Raw genomic sequence first — 7,315 nt, forward strand, 5'->3', positions numbered from 1 at the left:
GGTCCCGGTTCCGGAAGCAGCGCTCCCTCCTCTCCCCGCCACCACCCCACCTTCCACCCCCTGAAGCAGCAATTACCGGCCAAGGCGGCTGGGAAAGGGCCAATTAGTGCGGGAGACGCGGCCCCTCTGCGGGGACCCGCTGACCGCAGCCCCCGCAGCGCCGCCGCCGCCTCCTAGGTTCCCCGGCTCCCGCCGCTCACCAGCCGCCCGCCGCCCGCAGCCCTCCCCGTCTGGCCGCCAGAGTCGGCTGCCTGGGAGCCCCGGGGGACGCGCCGTCCCGCCTCCCGCCAACTGCAGCCACGGATCCAGCCGCCTGGCGCCGGCCCAGAGCCCAGGCGGACGCGAGGGCGCCGCGAGCTGAAACTGGCCGCCGCTGGGTAGTGGGGGCGAGCGGGCTGGGGCCCCACTGCCAAGGGCTCCTGAGCCCTTGACAGCCTGTGTCTCGACACCCGCCATCAGTCACCTCTCTAGTCGGGAGCCAGTTCTCCCCAAGACCTCTTGCCTTCCCATGGCCCCCTCCTCGCTTCTTCCAGACTTCTAATGCCCCAGTCTGGGCTGGCTGTGCCCAGAGCATGTTCCCTACTCATGGCTATGTCAAAGCCAGGCTTTGGAAACCCACAGCCAGTGCTGGATCGTATCCTTGATACAGAGAGGTGGGCGGGAGAGTGGGTGGACAGCACAGGGCCACCAGCACTGATCACTGACAGTGAATGCATGGACTTACTCCCCTGGTCCCTGTCTGACTACCTGACTTACTCTCCTGTGGGTTTTGGTCGTCTTGCCCTGCAGGAGTCTACAGGCTGCTTGGGCAGAGGCTGCAGTAGCTTGGCTGTGACCCCAAACTACTAAAAGCCTTGAGGTCCAGGGAGGCACCAGGTGAAGGAAAGAAGGCCTGAAAGACAGAGCAGTGGGGGCAGTTGCTACCACTTCAAATCTTCCCCTTCCTCCATCCAACCCTTTTCCAGATGAAACTGGACATACTCGGCACCTGGAGTGAGTGAGAAGGTGGGTCTCTGCTCCACACAGGCTCTGAGGAGGCTGAAGTTTCTAGAAGCAGTAGCAGAGGTTTCAGTAGGAAGGTCCACAAATGAGGTTGGCCAAGGAGATCTGACTGTACACTGCTTCTTCTGTTTCCCCCATCAGTGCCACAAGGGACTGGGTTAGAGGGGCTGAGGTCCCTCACCCATTCTGGTCATAGGGCCTTTCCTATATGTTCTTTTCTGGCCCCACTCACTCAGGTCTGCTCTTAGTAAGGGAGAACTGGACGCCTGCTCTATGCTCTGGAACCTTACTCAGGTCCCATTGAGTCAGACTTTCCCTGCAGAAAGCGGAGGATAGGGGTTGAGCAATGAAGGGATATAGTGACAATGACACCGTCTTGAGTCCTTCATGGAATGAGGTGCAAATGCATTGAATTAAACAACGAGGAAAGGGACAGAGACAGATGAAAGAGGTAACAATAATCTGCCAAAAAAAGTCAAGGAGTGGAGGAAAAGAAGCAGAAGCTGGTGGACACACAGCCAGACTGACAGATGGACAGAGAAGTGGGGCAGTGCTGAGGCAGTTCAGGATGGAGGAGGGCCATGCCTGGGCACTCAGAAGGTAGCAGTGGGGAGGGATCTTTTTTCATCACTCTTTTTTTTTTTTTTTTGAGACAGAGCTTTATATGTCGCCTTTGGTAGAGTGCCATGGCGTCACAGCTCACAGCAACCTCAAACTCTTGGGCTTAAGTGATTCTCTTGCCTCAGCCTCCTGAGTAGCTGGGACTACAAGCGCCCACCACAATGCCCAGCTGTTTTTTGGTTGTAGTTGTCATTGTTGTTTGGCAGGCCTAGGCTGGGTTCGAACCCACCAGCTCCGGTATATGTGGCTGGCACAAGCACTGAGCCTTTTCATCACTTTTGTCTGAGCCCTGAGACCCAAGGGATGAGGATGGAGGTACAGATGGAGTTGTTGGAAGGGGAAGGCTTCCTGGAGGAGCATTTGAAAGGGCCAAGAAGGAAAAGTGGAGAGAATGAGGGTCAGAGCCAGAGGGGATGCAGTGTCCTCCAGAGGGCCTGGAGGCAGAATTTAGCTTGTTTAGTTCCAGCAGCTCTATGCCAATGTGGCTCACACAGAAAGGCTCAGAGAGGAAACAGGGCTCGGAATTGGAGCACTAGGCTTGTGAGCCTGGGTGGGAGTACAGTCTATGGTGAGAACCATGGGGTTGGGGGGCCGTCTTAGGCATAATTACCTTCCAGAAGGCTCTTTGTGGTTCCATAGTACAGAGAAACTGGAGGAGAAACTGAAGTGGGCGGAGTGTGGTAGAGAACTGGACAAAAAGTCCTTCCTATGAACAGAACAAGCATGTCCGTAAGCAGATGGCCAGAACTTAGTGATAGTTAAAGGGACGGAGGCAAGAATTGAGGGAGACTGTTAGATATCCTGTTTTCCCAAGGAGCTTTGGGGCAAAGCAGAAGATCTATTCTGACCACTCCCTACCCTATTCACAGGATGGCTCTTGGGATACTCTGGCCCAGTTTACTCCCACCCATCCCAGACTTGTAACTCATATGGATCCTCCTCCAGCTTGAGGGATCTCAATACTTACTCCACTGGGCCCAGGAAAAGCCCCAAGAGGGAGTCCAGTACATGGCAGAGGCAAGGACAGGGCCAGGTACTGCTGGGGAAGCCCCTTCATTTCCATCCCCCAACCTTTGGAAAACCAGTCAAGACTCTCTAACCTCCCACAATTGACTCTCTATAATTACATGACCATGGCCATGAGGCGTTGATCTGGGTCAATTTGTTTGGTGAGCCAATAAGTAAGAGAAGAAAAGCTCATTCAAGCCCTAAAAGAACTGGGCTTAAATGGGCTGAGATCAGATGGTCCACAGAGCAGGGTTCAACATGCCTCCTTCAGGCAGAATTTGGGAGCTATGTGTTCCGTATGGGCCTATTCCTCTGTGCATCCTTAGGCATACTGCTTGCCTGTCTTGACCCGCTTCTCTTTATTTCTACGTTGGTAGGACAGGACTCTGGCCTCAGCTGCCTCTGGCTGTGGTCAGGATTCCTATCCATTCTCAGCCCCTTTAGCCACAGGAGCTAGTGGAGGACCATGTTGGTGACCTCACCAAAGAACTACAAGAGTGATCATTATGGATCTCTCACTATTAAGGAGCAAGAAACCTTTTGAGGGAGAGCCTGAAGGTTCAGGAAAAGAAAGCCTTTCAGGAAATTAGCACTAGTGGCAGGAAAATTCATCAAAAGCTGGCAGCGGCGCCTGTAGCTGATTCATGTCTCTTGCCCAAGGAGAAGCTCCTCTGGCCTGGGGGAAGGGCTGGTAGCCCACAGGGTTTTCCAGGGACCTTTGGCCCTATTTGCAGGACTTTTTAGCACCTGGAAGGGTACCATCATGAATTTGTTGCTCTAAATCATGGGATTCCACAGTGCTAGAAAAGATTGCTGATGGGCAAGAGTATTGGGTTTTAATACAACTGTTTCCTCTGCTGTGTCATCTCAGATACTCAATTGGCTTCTCTGATCCTCACTGCCAGGAGAAATCCTGACCCTGTCCATTCTCTAAGTGACCAACACATTCACAATATTCACCTGGGAAAAGAGCGTCTTTCTGAAAAGTGAGGTTTCAACTATTCCCAAACAACCATTGGTAATGGGAGGTCTAACGTGAGAAGCAGAGACAACCTAGATGTGGAGCCCATTATTCTGGATAGTGTCCCCCTCCCCAGCATCCCAGTATGGCAGACAGAAGAGCTCTTGCAGCGCACGCCTCCAGGGGGCACCACTGATAGGATTTACAGTCTGAATGAGGCTCTGGATGTAACCTGAGCTCCATGTCCTGCCTCCCCTGAGATTAAAGCTCAGAGTGCACATTGCACTCTGAGTGCACATGCGTCTCAGAGAAATCTTTGATCAGGTGGTCACCTAACTGATAGCATCCACATTGGTCAGTCTTGGTAGCTCCCTCTTCTACTCCCACCTATCCATGATAGCCTTCATCTCCCATAGCACGCACGTATAGCCCTCTGCTCTAGCCAGGTCATTTGATACTGAAAGAAACAGGATCTTTTTTCTTTCTTTCTTTTCTTTTTTTTGCATTTTGGCCGTTGCCGGTTTGAACCCACTACCTTCAGTGCCCTACTCCTTTGAGCCACAGGTGCCACCCCGAAACAGGATCTTTTTGAAGGACTATCAATATAGGAGGCTTCAGAGGCTCAAGGAATGCCTTCTGGGACCATACCCTAGTTCTGGCACTGCCATTGTTCTGGCTCAGCTACAAAAGGAGGCAGGCCACAGTCAGTTGCCCTCTGCTGTAAGGAGAGCATTAGCCAGCTTTGCACCGCCAGGTGCCTTTGAAAGACCCCTTCACAGCTTATTTTATGGTATTTTGGCTAGACTTTGTGTGACCTCACATTGTTATCCAGTGCTTCCGCTGGCTGCCAACATTTACAATCTGGCTTTGTATCAAAGGATAAAATGGCACAAATCCTAGAATTTCAGATCTAAAAGGGATCTTAAAGAGCGTTATAGGCCGGGCGGCGCCTGTGGCTCAGTGGGTAGGGTGCCAGCCCCATATAACAAGGGTGGCAGGTTCAAACCCAGCCCCAGCCAAACTGCAACAAAAAAATAGCCAGATGTTGTGGCAGGCACCTGTGGTCCCAGCTACTCAGGAGGCTGAGGCAACAGAATCGCCTAAGCCCAGGAGTTGGAGGTTGCTGTGAGCTGTGTGACACCACAGCACTCTAATAAATAAAGTGAGGGCAATAAAGTGAGACTCTGTCTCTACGGGAAAAAAAAGTGTCATAGGCATCATTCTTTGAGAGTTTATGCTCAACACTAACCCAAGAACTTTCTAATGTCTTTGCCTGCACAGTACAGGCATTCCTTTCCCTGGGCCTCATCCTGTCCTTAGCAATTCACAGTTCGGGCATGAGCAGATAACCCAAACTTGAACTGTTATGGTCAATCCCAAGATTTTTGTGGGAATATCAGGGAAGAGCAGTCCTTAATGCTCTGGTAGAATGGCTACCACTTGAGAGTGAGTCAATGTGGAAATGAAGCTAAAACAGAAAAACAGAACCAAGAGACCAAAAGAGAAAAACAGATTGCTGGTATTAGTGTTTGCATACCTGGATCTATGGATGCCTGAGGCCAATTACATTTAGATTTTTCAGTTAAATGAGCCAATGCATTCCCTTTTTTACATACGCCAGTTTTAATTGGGTTTCTGTCACTTGTAATCAAAATAGTCCTGAGGAATACAAGTAGATATCTTTGTCCTCAATTTATAGATGAGGAAACAGGAACCAGCTAGCTCTGGGATCTTGGGTAAGTCACTAAAGCTCTCTAACATCAGGTTGTCCTAATAAAGAATGAGGGGACTGAATTTCTTCAACTTTGGGGCTCTTTCTCTCTCTTGGGATCTCTTTCTCTGGGTCTGTCTGTCCATATGTCCTTGAATGAGTCAGTCACCTATTTGGAGTCTCAATTTCAGGAAATGCAAAATAGGATAATAGTTCTTTCCCTTATTAGCTTGAAGGAATTAGGGTTAGTCTTGTAAGAGACCATTTGGAAAATTGCTTTGTACTAAAGTAAATGTTATATAGTGTCCATGTTTTGCAAATGAGGAATCTCAGCTCATACTAGATAACCATTAGTGTCCAAAATGGCTATCTTTTCAAAAACAATTTTTAAAAGGCTTTAAAATATAAAACTTAACACTTTGGAAGGCTGAGGCTGGAGGATCACCTGAGGCCAGGAGTTCAAGACCAGTCTGGGCAACATATTGAGATTACAGGTCCACAAAAAATAGAAAAATTAGCTGCCTCTGTGGCATGTGCCTGTAGTCCCGGCTACTTAGGAGGCTGAGATGGGAGGATCACTTGAGCCCCGAGGTTTGAGGCTGCAATGAGATATGATCATGCCGTTGCACTCCAGCCTGGGTGACAGAGTGAGACCCCATCTCTTAAAATAAAAGAAGAGGCTCTACTCCATTGTGGTGAGTGTGATTAGTCCCGTTTGTCACTATGTCCTCTCATAAGACTTTCAGGATCAAGTGGTTTTTGGCTAAGTAACAAAAACAAAATCGTCTCATTCCCCAGTGGATTCAAATGAAAACCGGTAATAAAATCAGGTACAACTCAAAGAGGAGACACTGGAGAAGAACCAAGCTGGATCTATAAGGAATTGCACATGAGATGGCACGTACCTATGCTGTATCACGGTCACTATCTTCTTACCATATCAAGCTGAGAATGTCATCAGTTGGACAGTTGGCCACACTTCATTGGGAAAATGAATCTTTGTTTATGTGCTGTTCACTAATAAGCTGGTACAGTAATAAATACGTGAGACCTTGGGGAAAAAAAAAGAAAAAACATTAACAAGATCCTAAAACACATTTATAAGGTGGGTTCCCCACAGCATATCGTTGGGAAAGATCTAGCTTTACTCTGGTAAAGTAGAGGAGATAGCACTGGATGAAGTTCTCTTGGAAAAAACTCCTGATCCTTGTCACAGGTCAATTCTCTAGAAAGTCTTACTTGCAAGATATTTATTAAGGACCACCTTTGGGATTAAAACCTGTCTATGGGAGAGGAAGGAAGCAGATTGGGTAGAAGTCAAGCTACACTGCAGGCCCTACACCTGACATCCTCGATTAACCCCACAGAACACTCTGGAGCTAACATAGCCCGTCAGCATTGCCTTGTTTGGCTTTTTTATTCCCACGACCCGTCAGTCGTTGGACGTGAGTTGCTCCAAGAAAGGAATGATCTGCAGGCAGCTCTCTGTAGCTCAGAGAATCCCTGAAGGGGCTAAGAGCATTCCCAGCTGCTAGTAACTTGTGTTTCACTGAAGGCTCATCTCTGTGTCCATCTCCATCACCAACACTACCTGAGCTGCAAAGTATGGTGGGAGTTCCCAGGTATGTTGGGAGCTCCCCGGGGCAGGAGGGAGGAAGATGAAGCTAGCATAAGATGGAAGCTAGAGAGCTAGGGGTGCTTTTGAGGAAATTGAGAACAGTCTCCAGGCCAGGCATTGGTAAGAGGATGCAGTGGGCAGTCATTCTGCCCAGCGTAGTTAAGAAAGTCTTTTTAGAGGCCTCTGAACTACACTTAAAGAAAGACTGTGAATTGGCCTGGCCAACAAAAGGGAGAAAGGCAAGCTAAAACAGAGGAAGTTAGCCAGGGCTAGAACAGACTGAAGCCAAACTCCTTGTCCATTCATTCAAAAGTGTCATCTAGGGCAGCGCCTGTGGCTCAGTGAGTAGGGCACCAGCCCCATATACCGAGGGTGGTGGGTTCGAACCTGGCCC

This window comes from Nycticebus coucang, chromosome 2 (assembly GCF_027406575.1).
Source record: "Nycticebus coucang isolate mNycCou1 chromosome 2, mNycCou1.pri, whole genome shotgun sequence".
In the NCBI taxonomy this organism is placed as follows: Eukaryota; Metazoa; Chordata; class Mammalia; order Primates; family Lorisidae; genus Nycticebus; species Nycticebus coucang.